Source organism: Dermacentor silvarum, chromosome 4, assembly GCF_013339745.2.
Source record: "Dermacentor silvarum isolate Dsil-2018 chromosome 4, BIME_Dsil_1.4, whole genome shotgun sequence".
Classification (NCBI taxonomy): Eukaryota; Metazoa; Arthropoda; class Arachnida; order Ixodida; family Ixodidae; genus Dermacentor; species Dermacentor silvarum.
The window spans coordinates 216,093,205-216,108,933 of NC_051157.2; the positions used below are offsets into that span (position 1 = coordinate 216,093,205).

Genomic DNA, 15,729 nt, shown 5'->3' on the forward strand with positions numbered 1-15,729 from the left:
TGCGCATCAGCGATCGCTAAGCCCCTGGGCCTGTGCAACGCTGCTAGCTAGCTGTGTTTTTCGTGCGGTGCGGCGTTGTTGGTCATCGTAGTTCGGTCCATTCGCGCTCTTTGTTCCCGGCTCATTAGCAGCCTCTGGTACTCTCGCCGATCTCGCAGCGGTTCACAGTGCACGGAAGAATGTGTTGGAAATTGTACTATTACGTTCATCCGCAATTTAACAGTGTTTATGCCGGAAGGACAGTTCGTGCAGTCGATGCCGCCGGACCTGACACGGAGCGTTTGCCGAGTATGTCTCGAAAGGTAAGTCCGGCGCTTGGCGCATTTTTATAGTTCGTGTAGTGTGCCTTGTTAGGCGGAGCACAAGATGATTAGTACTGCTACAAAAATTATAAAAGTGATTTCCTAATGTTTGTTATTAATGCCGTAGTACACATTTAGCAAAACGTTTTATGAAAATTACCCTCAAGCAAGTATAGGATGTTTCCAAGAGCTTCATATGTTGTTTCTTTGCTTTCTGTTATGAAATACACTAGCGCCGAGTATCGTTTAGTCTGAACGGGCACGAAAATTGATGCCGCGAATGTCACTGCTTCTGTACGTAATTTCTCAGCAAGAAATGGTATATATATTTCTAGAAGTACGTTGACGTGTTGTCTTCACAGCTAACATCTGCGCGAGACGGCACCGGATTGCTCTGTCTGACTCATGAACACATTTTAGCTTGTATGCAAATTTTTCTGCTTATATATTGTCAAGACAACCCGTGTTTCTTGTGTTGAGTGTTCTGTATGTCTTCGTGCATTTGACAGGTTAAATAACTGCCCGTGATGTCAGAATGAGATATTTGCAGAACCATTTAGCTGGATGAGGTCTTTTCACAATTTAACGCGGTGTTGTTAAATCACAAGTTTGCAGTTTCAGCAGTCATTGCAATAAACTGAACATTTCTTATTGTTTAGGGATGTCACGATTTCCTGAGACGGAGGCATCTCTGCACCACATGGGAGCCTGTGGCAAAATGCAGTCTGAGCAGCCCGACAAGGAATCTGATCTGCTTGCTTTGACAAGGTGTGTAAAAAACAGTCACTGCCACTTATGAGTTCTAGGTTCTGTTGGTATAATTCGTACGTGCCATCGGTCCTGAATCTTTTGGTGAGATTTACGAATTTGGACTCGTTCTACAATTTTACTATTGTTGCATTGAGTTATGAGAATGAATTTCTATTGGGAATATGTTGTAAGAATCTTGAAAAATGGCGTGGTATGAGATTGCAAAATTGCATGTAAAACAATAAATTGTGATGGTACTTGTGCTGCTTTATTAGCAATGCAAAATCCCTAACGAGTATACCAGAGGGGCACTTCCTACCAAGCCCGATTCAGATCAAAATTACCTACTGCAATTGGCTTCCTCGCGCAGCTTGCACAAAAGAGCCAATCACAAGTGAGAAATTCGATCCGGATTGGGCTTGATCGCAATGAAAAGTTCACGGTATGACACCCGTATTAGACAAGCTTATTGAGATAAGTTCGTAAAGCCGGCTAATTCGGCAACACCAAAAGCACTGAAAAAAGCACACTGGTCTAAAAACAATATTGTCAGTTTCTGCTGTTCCAAGTTAATGGTTAATAATGTGTCTCTATTGAACAATGTAGGCGCTGACAGAAAACTTTAAGAAAATACATGCTGACTTTCCAACACAGGATTGTGTCTCGGATTTTTGCAAAATAAAAAGTTCACAGGCTAGTAGGTTTGGCATAACGTACAACACTTTTGCTTTAGATGCCATATTCATAACTTCCAGTTTCGACATAATATTCAAGTACTACTTGAACTGTATAATTTAAAATATCGCCTACCTTCAGTTTAATCAATATACCTAAGTAGCCTCCTCTGAGTCAAGTATAATTGGGGGCTTGAGTAGATATGCATGATATGCTACTTACTGACTGTATAGTGACGTAGGAACTGTGTTTTGAGGCACACATGTCCTTTTTTCTTGTTATGAGTTGCCCGACTAAAGCAGAAGGGCATTGCAAGTTATTGCATATATTACTGCACTTAATTCCTCACATACATGCCGGCACAGATTCTCTGTTCCTAGATTTATTTCTCTAAGTAGTCAAAAATCATGTATTACACTTTTTTTCTCTTTTTCTTTGGGGGGGGGGCTGTTCATTGATTTCCATTCCTAAAGGGACGTGGAAAGAAAAAACCACGAAAGGTGGCTTGACAGTGTTTGAATTTTCTATTTAACCTCTTATTATTTATTCGTCTAAAGCACTACCAGCATGAACACGTTTCTGCTCAATTTTATAAGCTAGCTGCCAAATGAGAAACCACAGTGTGAAAGATTATTTATTTCTTTTTTTTTACTTGTTTTATTGTAAGTTCTTTATTTGGCTCACAATGTTCTACCTACCACCTTATGCAGTACTCAAGCTGGAGCTTATGAGGTATGTTTATAAATGAATAAGTACATTCCTGAAGCTTGCAACAAACCATGAAGCATAACATTTAAATGTAGTCAGTTCATAATACATCCCTAGAGCAGCATAGCATCAAGCTTGAAGCTGATCTCTGATGTCCCATAAATTGCAGGTTTGATAATGTGGTATCACAAACTGCTGGTTACGCATGTCAGTCAGCCTGGTGCAGTGGTCGCAGGTGAGAGTGTAACCGAAAGCTGGGTATGGCTTTGCTCTTCCGCATTTGACATGGGAGAGAGCTTGAACTCTGCTATTGCTTCTCTTATAGTTGGGACCATCTCTCTCACCTTCTCCTTATTATTCTGTCAACTTGCTAATATGCACTTCTACAAGCTTAGTTATGACGTTGACTGCTGAACTTGGATGATGTGCATTTCAATAGTTAGTGGGACCCTCAAAACCATGGTGTACTTTGTGTGCATTTCAAATGGTCAATTTGAAATATGCGATTGTCTGACATTCTCAGAGAAACAAGGTTTTTGTTCTGAATAAGGCATAGGCTCCTTCCCGAAAGAGTACCAGAAACAATACTTTGTCACCCAACAAAAGTGTTTAGGCACGCCGTGCTCAGGCCATGCTGACCTACAATAATTAGATCATAATGTGCTATATCGACCGTTACATGTTATTAAAAGTGGCAGACAAAAGTTATAATGCACTTGAATTTCACTGTTAAAATGTGTGTGGCTACCTAACATTTAGCCTTAGCCCCTTTGGCGCAGACACCATTAGTGAAAAAGGTGCTTATGTCATTACCAAGCTTTTGGGATAAGTACAGACTGAATAAGCACTTGTCAAGATTTTGAGTAGTACTATAACGTGAGACCTGCCCAAAGTGTGATTTAATTTTTTCATTTAGACCATGAAGTCACTTTTCTCTTAAGCCTGTGCAGATACGTCACGCTAGGCGAGCCCCATTCATTTCTCCCTTTACAGTGAATCCTGTTTTTCAGTTTCATGTTGCATGACATACAAAGGCACTTTAAGCAAGGCCAAAAATAAGTGGTTTGAATGTGTACAAAATGACTCCGGACACATTTTTTTGTTTGGAGACAGTTTAGACGCATCATGTATTCTTTCTTTTTGTGTTAGTTTTGTGATGAGAGGTTATTTATTGCAAAAAGAAAATGAAGGTTAAAGTGGCATTTCCTGCCAAATTTTCCGGCGAAACATCGTACGTTGGAGGACATCAAGCATTCCAGAGTATTTTCGTATATTTTGGCTGTTCCGGTTCAGTACACTTGCTCCAAAATTGCTAAGTTCAGTTCTTGCCTCTTTTAGAATGCAATATAGTCAATTTTTGCCAAAAACAAATTAACTAGGCCTTAGCAGACAGCCAGCAGGTGTGGGAACAATATTGTGGTTTCACCACCTGTATATCGTTCTTGTGTATTTTCTAGCTTATCAGGCCTCTACTTTTGGATAACTGCAGTTTTTCTGGGTTTGCAGAAGAGTAATTCAATAATGCAGCTCAAATAATTATTTTCCCTTAAGTGTCCCTTTAAAGTTATGTCTGATTGATGTGGCATGAGACAGCACTGCCCGAAAGTTATCTTGCATGTCAGCAGTTGTGTTGCCATGTAATCACCAGTATTGTCTTTGAGGTGCTCAGAGATGTCACTGCACTTCTCATTACCCAAGTCCCTAAGAAGCCATAAAGAGGATCTGTTTGAAATGTCCTGCAATAAGTTATATCATGTTGTTTTCACTGGGGCTCTGTTAAATGCTTGCAGTTGAAAAGCACTGTCTTCTACAAAACATGCATAGTGTGTTGGGAATTTGTCAGCGATTCTTTTACCTCAACAGTCATGGAAATATTGATTTACCGTGTTGACTGGCAGATTTATATCAAGCCTGATCTCTGTAACTGACTGTCGGCTTTCTTATTACACAAAAATAACGCTGGTTTTCAATAATACCACATTTTCACAGTACTGAAGCACCAGTTTGCAAAAATAATAGAATAAGTTTAACTCTATTTTTTTGTAAAAGCAAGCTGTTGTCTTACACAGCAATTCAGTGAGTTTTTTAAGTGCGGCAGGCTTAGGATGTTGGTTGAAAATTAAGTTGCTTAAAGACGTGTTGCATCAGAGAGCATGTTTTCTTTTATCTATTGTAGCATTATCTGGTCTCTTATGTTCCTTTCCATGCTATTCACAGTGCACACTTTCTAAGGAGATAAGGGACAGGCAGATGGTGGCATTCACAGCTCACACATTCCAAGGCACTAAGGGACACAGAGAGTGCGAAAGAGGACAGTTCATTGTCACTCTCTGCCTGTCGCTTATTCTTTTGGCATGTGTGTGCTATGAACACCATCAAAATGAACTGTTACCAACTTGCGCAAGCTTCCGCTCTTGCGCTTGGTGTTTTTGTCTACAAAATGCCCATATGGCAGAAGTAGTGTTGCTGATATTTGCGTGTATGAAAAGGGGATGCTTAGTTGATTGCAGAACAATTCGATTGGTTCTACACATGGTACTGAACTTACCAATGTTATTTTAAAGGTGGGATTAGGTAGGAAGCTATTGTGGTACTGTTTAAAGTGCCCTTGTGCAGATGGCCAAATCTTGTCTTCTGTTGACAAAAATTGGGCTCAAGCCGTAGGAGGATAGTTGCCAAAGTGTAATGAAAGTCTCCTGGTAGACATGCCGAGTTATGCTGCTGGGGACACTTATTCGTTAGCCCTAATGGGTAATGCTGCTAGGCATATGGGTGCTTTAACATTGCAGTGCCTGCAGAATGCATGTCGTGCTATGGTATCATAATTGGCCTACCAAGTGACCAGCTTTGCTTACACTATGTGGCCGTCTGGCCTACTTTACTTAACCTGACTGCCACCTATACACAAGGAGGAGGAGGGAGGAAAAAAAGGGATATTCAATTAATTTTCTTGCATAGATGGCTCATGCGTCATATTTTTCTTACAGTGCAGGATTTGTTACTCAAAGTGAAGCTTGCTATATGGAGAATATCTACATTTTTTCATACGTATACCGAACAAGGGTTGATTTGTTCACAGTGTCACTTTTTATATTATACTCACGTGACACTAAGCCCACTTGTATTAATGCAGGTATGGCTGGGCCTGCAGAGAAAGTGTAAGCAGACTGTGCTGTGTTGCTGATCAGTGCTGATCTCCACACCTGAGTTGGTCCCACAACATCCAGGCACCAGCGTGCTTTGCTTCATCATTGACAAGGTAATATGATATGGAGAGCTTGCACCTGGATATCAGTTTCGAGCTTGAGTTTTGAGAAATATGTTAAGATAGAAGACACAAGGGTTGCCCGTGGGGATAGATAACGTGTGTGTTTTTTTAAAGTGCTCTTTTTGAAATATTCTTCGTGGACCTATTTTCAGCAAATGTTTACACTCCTTAATTGCAAACTGCCATGGAGCTGGTTTATGCCTTAAACTAGCACTCTTTCACCAAGAAAAAGCCTTATTTAGCACAAAATTCATAGGAAAGGCAAGGAGGTGACAGGACAGAACGCTACTAACACCATCCAATTTTACTGCTTGCACAGCAATATAAAGCGAGAGTTGAAAGGACGAGGTTTGGGTTTGCATTCGTTGGTTCTATGGGTTTTGGAGCCCCACAAAGCTTCTTTGCTAGGCTGACAAGCTTGTGGGATGTGCTTCTGCAATTTGTACAGCACACTGACAGTGCAGGTGCGGGCCATATCTTCGGAAGGAAGTGCACTGACGGCACCATTCATGGCGCAGATGACTCTCATAGAGTCAGGCAACGCACCAGTGTTGATGTTTGTTCCCTTGCCCAAAACAGCATGTTTAGGTTCAGTGAAGTTGTAAGAATACAAGTTAAACATTACTTTCATGGTTTGAGTGGCCGCATTTTTCTTAGAGCACTAAATTTCTTTTCTTGTAACTGCCTGCCCTGGTGTTTCCTTAGCGTCGGCGTGAAGTTGGCATGGAGTTACGCATCCGGGAACTCGTGAACAATGACCCTGTAGTTGACACTTTGCGAAGAATACATCGGCTTCGAAGCCCTTCATTTTCTGTTGGCATACTTTTACTTGTACTGTTAGCAATTTCTTCTCGGCTTGCTGAATTATCTTGAGGCCCCACACTGACACTACTGATGTCTTCAATTGAAGATTTTTCAGGATAAGACTCCTGGCTTTGCAAGTGTGGTTTTAAAAAAGGTGGCACTTAGAGGTGGCTATTCAAGACCTGAGTGAAATGAACCGGCAAGTCTTGGTTACATCTTGTGCGTAGTCCAGTTGGAGTTAAACGTTTTACGAAAAATTGTATCCTCACTAACACGATGATAAGCACTTGGTCATTCACCACAACTTCATAGTCGTTACCTGGCTAAATGAATTTTCGTCGAACCCTTGACAATACCTTCTACAGAACTTATGTACAAAACATTGTTAGCAAGACTTACTGGTTCGTCTCACTCGCGTCCAGAATAGAAATCTGTAAGTGCCACCTTTCGTGCAAAGAACCTTATCCTGAAAAGTCTACACTTGAAAGCATCGGTAGTGTCAGCATGGGGCCTCGAGATAATTCGGCCAGCTGGGAAGAAATTACTGGCAGCAAGAGTTCAGGAGTGCTGACAGAAAATCAAGAGCTTGGAAACTCGAGCATTCTTCACAGGGTGTGAACTAGAGCAGACCATTATTCGGGTCTTCTGGGGCGTACAGCTGAATGTCAACTTCACAGCGAGACTAACGGACCACCTGTGCGGGCAGTCACAAGAAAGCTTGATGTATTATAACCAAAACAGTCTGTTCAAACCAGGAAGTTATCTTGAGCTTGTCTTCCTACAAGCCCACTAAACCTGAAACTGCCATTCTGCGCAAAAGACAACTTCAACACTGGCACTTCACCCAACACTGACGAAAGTAAGCTGCATCGTGTAACGTGCCAGCAGTAAGCTCTTTCTGAAGCAGGAGAAGGGCCCACGAGTTTACCTTCCATGGTGTAATCCAGGAACCTGTCTCGGCTCCAGAAAGGGAGCTTTTTTGGCTTGGGTTAATGACCATAAAATTATCATTACCAAACAAAACACATTAACAGTTGCAGACTCAGGGTAATGTCTTTACTTGCTTGATTTTGTGGACAAATACTGATGAAAGGGTGCCCAATGTGACTAGTTATCCTGTCCAGGAGTCCGTGATTTCAAGAAGTTTGACAATCATTTCATTGGCTAACAATCGGAAAGCATACTGTGCTGTTATTTGAAACAAAACCATGCACTTTAAGGAACGGTGACAATTTCTTTAGGTGTGGGGAGCACCTGCCCTGCATATGTAATTTTGGTTAAAAAGAAAGTAAGGCGGAATGGGCCATATAAAATTAACGGCAATAATTTTGGCATAAGTAGATTTTTGCTCAAACCATCTGAAAGTTTATTGTTTTAGAAAGTATTAAATTTTGTTAAACGTAGCTGCTGTCAGATGATTCTATATAAGCATTTGGCCTTATGCAATACTATTCGCTTTAATTAAAATTTTTGGGTTTTATTTGTCAAAACCACAACATGATTGCTGAACGACATATTGTAGGGCAAAGGCACAAATACACAGATGATACACGAAAACATGTCACAGGTGCTGCTAATAACTTTATTCGAAACACAACAGGATACTGTATATATACCCTTCCGAATGCACAGGCGCACTAGCCACTTCAGGAAGACAACATAGGGCGATTATCCGTGCTAACACAATCATATTGAAGATCTAAAGAAAGCAAGTTCCGCGTCGTACAAAACAACAGAGGTCTGACTTACACAAGCACTACTTTTTTATGTAAAACGCTTTGAGTAGCTCACATGCAATTTTATCTTTACTTCTGCCTGGGATCTTCACATCATAGAATCTCGCACGACAAGGGCAGGCTTTTTTGCTGATAGATGCGCATTCAAGTCTGTAGTCATGTTTTTAGCATGCTCCCTCATTCGATCATTGATGCAGCGGCCAGTTTGTCCTACATAGGACTTTCCACAAGGCAGTCGGATTTCAATTTCATAAACCACACCGGGACCACATTGCCCGTAAGCTGTTAGATGTTGTACTTGGCAGCTTACCTTAGATCTGCCCATTATGCGGGGACACGTTCGGGCCAGCCTATTGGGAACACAGAACAATACAGGCACTCCATGCCTGTTCGCCACTTTCTTTAAATTGTGGCTCAACTTATGCACATACGGTACAACTTGCGGTCTTTGGCCACTCGGCTCACCAGCTCTGGCCTCATTCACCAGTGTGCCCGCTTTTGTAGTGTTCTCTGTTCCCAATATGCTGGCCCAACTGTGTCCCCGCATACTGGGCAGATCTAAGGTAGGCTACCAAGTACAACACGTCACACCTTACTGGCGATGTGCTACCAGAGGGGTTTATGAAATCCCACTGTCTTGTGGAAAGTCCTATGTAGGACAAACTGGCCGCTGCATCAATGATCGAATGATGGAGCATGCTAACAACACGACGAAAGACTTGAATGCGCATCTTTCAGCACACTGTAAAGCCTGTCCTTGTCGTGCGATATTTCATGATGGGAAGATCCTGGGCAGAACTAAAGATAAAACCGCACGTGAGCTGTTGGAAGCATTTTACATAAAATAAAAAGTAGTGCTTGTGAAAGTTGACCTATGTTGTTTTCATGATGTGGAACTTGCTTTCTTTAGATCTTCAAAATGATCGTTTTAGCCCTGATAATCGCCCTCTGTGCTCTGCCCGAAGTGGCTGGGGCGCCAGCGCATTGTGAGGAGTACATATTCTGTATCTCGCTGTGCTTCAAATAAAGTTGCTAGTAGCGCCTGTGACGTGTGTCTGTGTATCTTCTGTGTATTTGTGCCTTTGCGCTATAATATGTCGTTCAGCAAACAGCAACTTGCCTAACACCAAGTCCTTCTGCACAATATGATTATGGGGGACACTGTAGTGGGGAACTCTGGATTAACTTTGAACACCGGGGGTATGTGCCCAATGCACCTTATGGGGGTGTTGTTGCACTGTGCTGCCATCAAAATGTGGCCGTTGTGCATGGGATTTTATCCTGCGCCATTCGGCCTAGCAGTGCAATGCCAAAGCTACTGCGACACCACGATTTTTAGTTTTGCTGGCAGAATAGCAGTTTCCAAGTAATTTAATTAGCTCGACCTGTTGATGCTGCTCTCTAAAAGTAGATTTTATGCATGTTACTTATGTTGCTTCAGTACTAGTAATTATTATTACTCAAATAATGACAGGTTATGTCACAAATGTGACAGGTTATTCTACCACACTATAATGCACGTTTCCTTAGGAGTCATAAGCATTGCAGGAAACCACTTATTTTTAATACATTTTGTTCAGTATCGCATGTTCTGAATGCTAAAGCATTCTTACCTGTGTGAATGTCAGCTAAACTGCTTTTGCCTATGCGTTATCTTATTGCATGTGTGAAAAAAAACTGTTGGCTTTTGTTTACTTTTTCAGGTGCGCGGCAAGCTCTCACTCAAGCAACACATTCCAGTGGTCTTCTGTCAACAGACTGGGTGTATTGAAGTACCATTACAAGGTCCAATAAACAACGCTTGCGAGATGTATGACGTGCTCTTGCTTAAAATCGGAGGACTTCACTATTAATGTAAGCTTGAATTGGTGTGCTGAAGAACCTGTGTAACGTGTACTTGTTTATTAACAAGTACAAACCATTACCTCACCTGACATTTTTTTCACCTCAACATAACTCTTTACTGTAGATTTCTGAACAAACCATTACAGCGACACAACACTGCAGTAAGGTCAGCACAAGTGTTCATGCATGAACACTTGTATTTACAGGAATTGTAATACTAAATATGAATATGAAATATCATATTCATACTAAATATGAATATGAGGTGCCTATCTTTTTCAGGGTGCATACTCTCGCAGGTCGTACAAGCTCGTCATCTTGTATGCACTCAGCTCGTAGAAACGAACTCATTCATAATGTATGAGAATCTCGTTCAGTGACAAGAACGCGATCTCGTACACATGTGTGCGAGAAATGTACGCGATTATTGCTGCGTAGACTGTACGAGGTTCTCGTAGACTCAACGAGTTCTCGCAGACTGAACGAGTTTCTCGAACAGTCTACGGAGCAATAATCACGTACACTATTTCTCGTACATTCTCGTTCACATTTTTTTCAATAGGGTTGGCGTGCTTTTTCGGCTCGGGCAATGACGTCGCGGGCATACTCAGACACACGCTCTTGAGGGGTAGGCAGTATTGTGTCAAAAGGCAATACGGGATCGCGGACGTACAACAAATAAAATGGCGAGCAACCTGCAGTGTCTTGGCGCGAGGAATTGTAAGCGAATGTGACAAAAGGCAGAGAGCAGTATCCCAGTCACGATGGTCATCACTGATCAGACAGATATATGGAGAGCATGTCCGGTATTGTTCGATTAAGCCGCTCAGTAAGACCGTTCGTCTGCGGATGGTATGCAGTAGTAAGTTTCTGTTTGGTAGAACAGGAGCGGAGCAAGTCGTCCACAACTGTAGAGCGGAAGTAGCAACCCCGGTCGGTAAGAAGTTGACGAGGAGCGCCGTGGTTAAGAATGATGTCGTGCAACAGGAAGTCGGCTACGTCGGTTGCACAGGAGGTTGGGAGGGCTCTGGTGATCGCAAACCGAGTTGTATAATCGGTTGCGACGGCAATCCACTTATTGCCGGAGGAAGATGTGGGGAAAGGTCCCAGGAGGTCTACACCAACGCGAGAGAACGGTTCGGCAGGAACGTCAAGAGGTTGGAGTCGACCACCAGGGAGCGCAGACGGCTTCTTCCGGCGCTGGCATAACTCACACGAAGCGACATAGTGGCGGACAGATCGGTACAGACCAGGCCAAAAGAATTGTCGCCGGACACGGTCGTACGTACGAGATTCCCCAAGGTGACCAGAAGTTGGTACATCGTGCAGCTGGGATAGAACAGTGGTACGAAGATGCCGGGGAATGACATGCAGCATCTCAGGTCCGCTAGGGTGCATGCTGCGCCGATGTAGAATGCCGTCCTGGAGTACGAACAAGCGAAGGGAGGGATCGCTTGACCCAGATGTGAGCTTGTCCATGATACCACGTATGGTTGGATCTCGGCGCTGTTCGGTAGCGAGGTCAGCAAAAGTAGATAGCGAAAATACAGAAGCATCGGTCGCAGGAACATCAGGAGAGTCGACTAGATGGCGGTACAAGCAGTCAGCATCTTAATGTAAACGGCCGGACTTGTAGGCAACTGTGTACGAGTATTCCTCTAAGCGTAGCGCCCAGCGCCCTAGGCGACCGGTAGAGTCTTTCAGGGACGAAAGCCAGCAGAGTGCATGGTGGTCTGTCGTGACCTTAAATGGGCGACCATATAGATAAGGGCGAAATTTCGCCACCGCCCAGACAAGCGCAAGACACTCACGTTCAGTGATGGAATAATTACGCTTAGCGGGAGAAAGCAGACGGCTGGCGTATGCAATCACGTGGTCGTGACATCGCTGATGTTGGCATAAAATGGCACCGATTCCATGACCACTGGAATCAGTGCGGACTTCTGTAGGAGCAGACGGGTCGAAGTGCGCCAGGATGGGTGGAGACGTCAGGAGGGAGATAAGCTTCGAGAAGGCGGTTGCCTGCGCAGGGCCCCAGGAAAATGAAACGTCTGCCTTCAGAAGAGCAGTAAGAGGATGGGCGACTTCCGCAAAATTGTGCACTAAGCGGCGGAAGTATGAGCACAGACCCACGAAGCTCGGGACATCTTTAGTACAGGTTGGTACAGGAAAGTTCTGTACGGCATGAACTTTATCCGGGTCTGGGCGCACACCAGATGAGTCAACAAGATGACCGAGGATAGCAATTTGGCGGCGGTCGAAGTGGCATTTAGAGGAATTAAGTTGAAGGCCAGCAGTGTGAAAAGCAGAAAGAACGAGCGAGAGACGCTCCAGGTGCGAGGCAAATGTAGGAGCAAAAACGATGACGTCGTCTAAGTAACAAAGACAGATGGACCACTTCAGGCCATGCAGGAGTGTGTCCATCATGCGTTCAAATGTAGCTGGAGCATTACATAAGCCGAACGGCATGACTTTGAACTGGTAGAAGCCATCGGGCATTATAAAGGCAGTCTTCTCGCGGTTCAAGTCGTCGACGGCAATCTACCAGTAGCCGGAACGAAGGTCGATGAAAGAAAAGTACTTCGCACCGTGGAGGCAGTCGACGGCGTCATCAATGCATGGTAGAGGCTAAACGTCTTTCTTTGTGATCTTGTCGAGGTGACGGTAATCCACGCAGAAGCGCCAGGTGTCGTCCTTATTTTTAACTAGAACGACAGGGTACGCCCAAGGACTGGATGACGGTTCGACGATACCTCGAGAGAGCATCTTTTTGACCTCCGTGTGAATGACTTGTCGTTCATGCGAAGACACGCGGTATGGTCGCCTGTGAATAGGGTGTGCATCACCGGTGTCAATACTGTCACGGGGATTCACAAGTACACTGGAGAGACAATATATACAGGCTGCTGCTATCAGAGAATGGCTGACAGCATCTCACGAAGCATGTCCCGTCTTCTTCCTCTTCTCGTAGCACAGCGGTCCTTTAATGGCAGGCTCATACGCAATGCCTCGTAACATCACCCCTGGCAGACTGAGCGCCGTCACGGCGCCTTCTAAAATGTGTCAGCACTGCTGGTGAAGTAGGGTTTGAGCCGCGACACATGGACAAGATCAGCAGCAGACGCAAAAGAAAAAGATGGGCGATCTCGGAGTGGAGTGATGAGGTAGTCAACATCGTTGAGCTTGCGAAGAACCTTGTAGGGTCCTGTGTAGCGAGGGAGGAGCTTCTCGCACAGGCCTTGGCGTCGAGACGGCATCCAAAGTAGGACCAGAGATTCAGGAGGGTACTCTACTTCGTGGTGCCGGCTATCATAGCGCTCTTTTTGGGAGGCCTGCGACGCACACAGCCTAGTGTGAGCAACCTCGCGAGCCATTCTGGCTCGGGAGAGGACGTCCTGAGCATATGCGGTTGGTACGGATGGATCAGCAGGAAGGAGCGTCTCGAAGGGCAACGCAGGGTTGCGGCCGTACAGGAGAAAGAACGGCGAATAGCCGGAACTGTCATGTCGGGACGAGTTGTAGGCAAAAGTAACGTAGGGTAGGGCAGCGTCCCAATCGCGGTGATCAGTAGAGACGTACATGGACAGCATATCCGTGAGAGTTCGGTTGAGCCGCTCGGTAAGACCGTTGGTCTGTGGATGATAGGCTGTCGTAAGGCGATGTTCAGTAGAGCAGCTACGCAGAATTTCGTCAATGACCTTTGCAAGGAAACAGCGTCCACGATCCGTAAGAAGCTGACGCGGAGCTCCGTGTCGAAGAATGACGTCATTGAGCAGAAAGTCTGCAACGTCGGTAGCGCAGCTACTGGGCATGGCGCGCGTGATGACATATCTGGTGGCGTAGTCAGTTGCGACGGCAATCCATTTGTTGCCGCATACGGACGTAGGGAATGGTCCGAGCAAGTCAAGGCCGATGCGGAAGAAAGGCTCCGGTGGAATGTCGACAGATTGAAGCAGGCCAGCCTGAGGAAGAGCAGGACGTTTGCGGCGTTGACAGCGTTCGCAGGCAGCAACGTATCGGCGCACCGAACGATATAAGCCAGGCCAAAAGAACCGCTGTCGCACGCGGTCGTAGGTGCGTGAAACGCCCAGGTGGCCGCCAGTTGGAGCATCATGTAGATATTGAAGAATGGTGGTGCTCAGGTGTCGGGGAATAACTAGCAAGAATTCTGGACCGTCAGGTTTCATGTTGCGACGGTAAAGGACGTCATCGCGTAGGACATACTGGCGTAGAGCAGGGTCGGAACGCGCAGAAGAGAATCGCTGAATGGTGAGCTTTAGGGCTGCATCCCGACGCTGTTCGTTGCCGATGTCGCGTAGATCAGAGATGGCCAGCACACAGGAATCATGCTCATGGTCAGCGAGGCTAGCAGGGTCCACAGGATGGCGCGAAAGACAATCGGCATCGTGATGTAGCCTACCCGATTTATAAAGTACCTCAAAGGTCCTGTAGCCTCAGAGCCCAGCGACCAAGGCGACCAGTTGGGTCCTTGAGCGAGGACAACCAACAAAGAGCGTGGTGGTCGGTAAGAACCGAGAATGCGCGGGCGTACAAATACGGACGAAATTTTGCGACAGCCCAAACCAATGCAAGGCACTCGCGCTCTGTGATAGAATAGTTCCGTTCTGATGTGGAGAGCAGGCGGCTGGCGTATGCAATAACACGTGTGTGGCCATGCTGGTGCTGAGCGAGGACGGCGCCGATTCCATGCCCACTAGCATCTGTGCGAACCTCAGTAGGCGCGGATGGGTCAAAGTGAGCCAAGATAGGCGGTGAAGTGAGCAAGTTGGTCAGCGCCAAGAATGCGGTTGCTTGGTCGGGGCCCCACGAGAAGGGCACGTCCTTCTTGAGAAGGTCGGTGAGGGGTCGGGCTATGATGGCGAAATTGCGTATAAAACGGCGGAAGTGGGAGCATAATCCAACGAAACTCCGAACAGCTTTAGTAGACGAGGGCACAGGGAAGTTTTTAACAGCGCTAATCTTGGCAGGGTCAGGTTGGACACCTGTAGCACTTACAAGATGACCAAGCACAGTGATTTGTTGTCTGCCGAAATTACACTTTTTGGAGTTTAGCTGGAGCCCTGCTCGACGAAAGACAGCTAGAATGGTCGCCAAACCAGTAAGGTGACTTTCAAACGTTGGGGAAAACACAATTACGTCGTCTAGGTAGCAGAGGCAGATAGACCATTTGTAGCCACGAAGGAGAGAGTCCATCATGCATTCGAACGTTGCGGGGGCGTTGCACAGTCCAAAGGGCATAACTTTGAACTGATAGAGGCCGTACGGTGTGATAAAGGCAGTCTTTTCTCGATCCAAGTCATCAATAGAAATCTGCCCGTAACCCGAGCGCAGGTCGATGGATGAGAAGTACTTAGCACCGTGAAGACAGTCCAGGGCGTCATCGATCCGTGGCAGCGGATATACGTCTTTGCGCGTTATTTTGTTTAAGGCACGATAGTCGACGCAAAATCTCCAGCTGCCATCCTTCTTTTTGACCAAGACGACAGGTGACGCCCACGGACTTGAGGAAGCCTCTATGACGTCTTTAGAGAGCATCTTGTCGACTTCTCGTTGTATGACCTGGCGTTCGGAATGGGACACACGATAGGGTCGCCGTCTGATAGGAATAGCATCTCCGGTA

At 45.3% G+C, this 15,729-nt stretch overlaps 1 long non-coding RNA gene across 2 annotated transcripts; it reads left to right on the top strand.

The window, feature by feature from the left end:
* Positions 1-274: 274 nt before the first annotated feature.
* LOC125944931 (uncharacterized) lies at positions 275-10,054 on the top strand. Of its 2 annotated transcripts, XR_007466621.1 has the most exons (4): positions 275-302; positions 962-1,070; positions 5,569-5,694; positions 9,947-10,054. It is a non-coding gene; the product is annotated as an uncharacterized LOC125944931 (long non-coding RNA). The 2 variants fall into 2 exon arrangements; XR_007466620.1 differs by lacking the exon at positions 275-302 and having other exon boundaries at positions 919-1,070.
* Positions 10,055-15,729: the final 5,675 nt, after the last annotated feature.